The 496-nt window shown below is 37.1% G+C and overlaps 1 protein-coding gene across 1 annotated transcript in view; it reads left to right on the forward strand.

The window, feature by feature from the left end:
* MINDY2 (MINDY lysine 48 deubiquitinase 2) overlaps positions 1-496 on the forward strand; it is a 29,702-nt gene that overhangs the window by 28,064 nt on the left and 1,142 nt on the right. The window lies entirely within an intron of this gene.

Here is a 496-nt window from a genome sequence, read left to right on the forward strand (position 1 = left end):
GGTAACAGCGGGAATAGATGATGAATTAACAAAACTTATGTTGCCTTTGTATACCAACCCCCTTGCCAAGTTATTAAACAGTTTGTAGTCACAAAAAGCTGCTGCTTTACCATTATCTTGCTGTCCATACCAGCACTTTGATTCTGCAAATAGTGAAACGTGGATTATGTACTCATAAGAGAAACCAAGAAAAAATTCCAGTGCAATAATACAGAAGTGCCAGAAAATGCTTGAAACCGTATTTTATTGAAACTACTGATCTGTATATGTGGACACAACAAAAGGGACACATGAAACTTGAAATATATTTTCAGCTGAGTTAATTTTCAAGAAATACACAACTTTGTGGAGGTCCTGGAGTAGGTATACTAAAAACCCTACCTGAACTCTACTGGTTTGCATAATACTTAAACTTTTTGTTTTGAACTTGAGCACACAGGAGGAGTTCAGGCTGTATGTGCAGTGGTGCTGGGTTTATTTCCCATGTTATTTTCCC

Source organism: Geospiza fortis, unplaced genomic scaffold, assembly GCF_000277835.1.
Source record: "Geospiza fortis unplaced genomic scaffold, GeoFor_1.0 scaffold171, whole genome shotgun sequence".
In the NCBI taxonomy this organism is placed as follows: Eukaryota; Metazoa; Chordata; class Aves; order Passeriformes; family Thraupidae; genus Geospiza; species Geospiza fortis.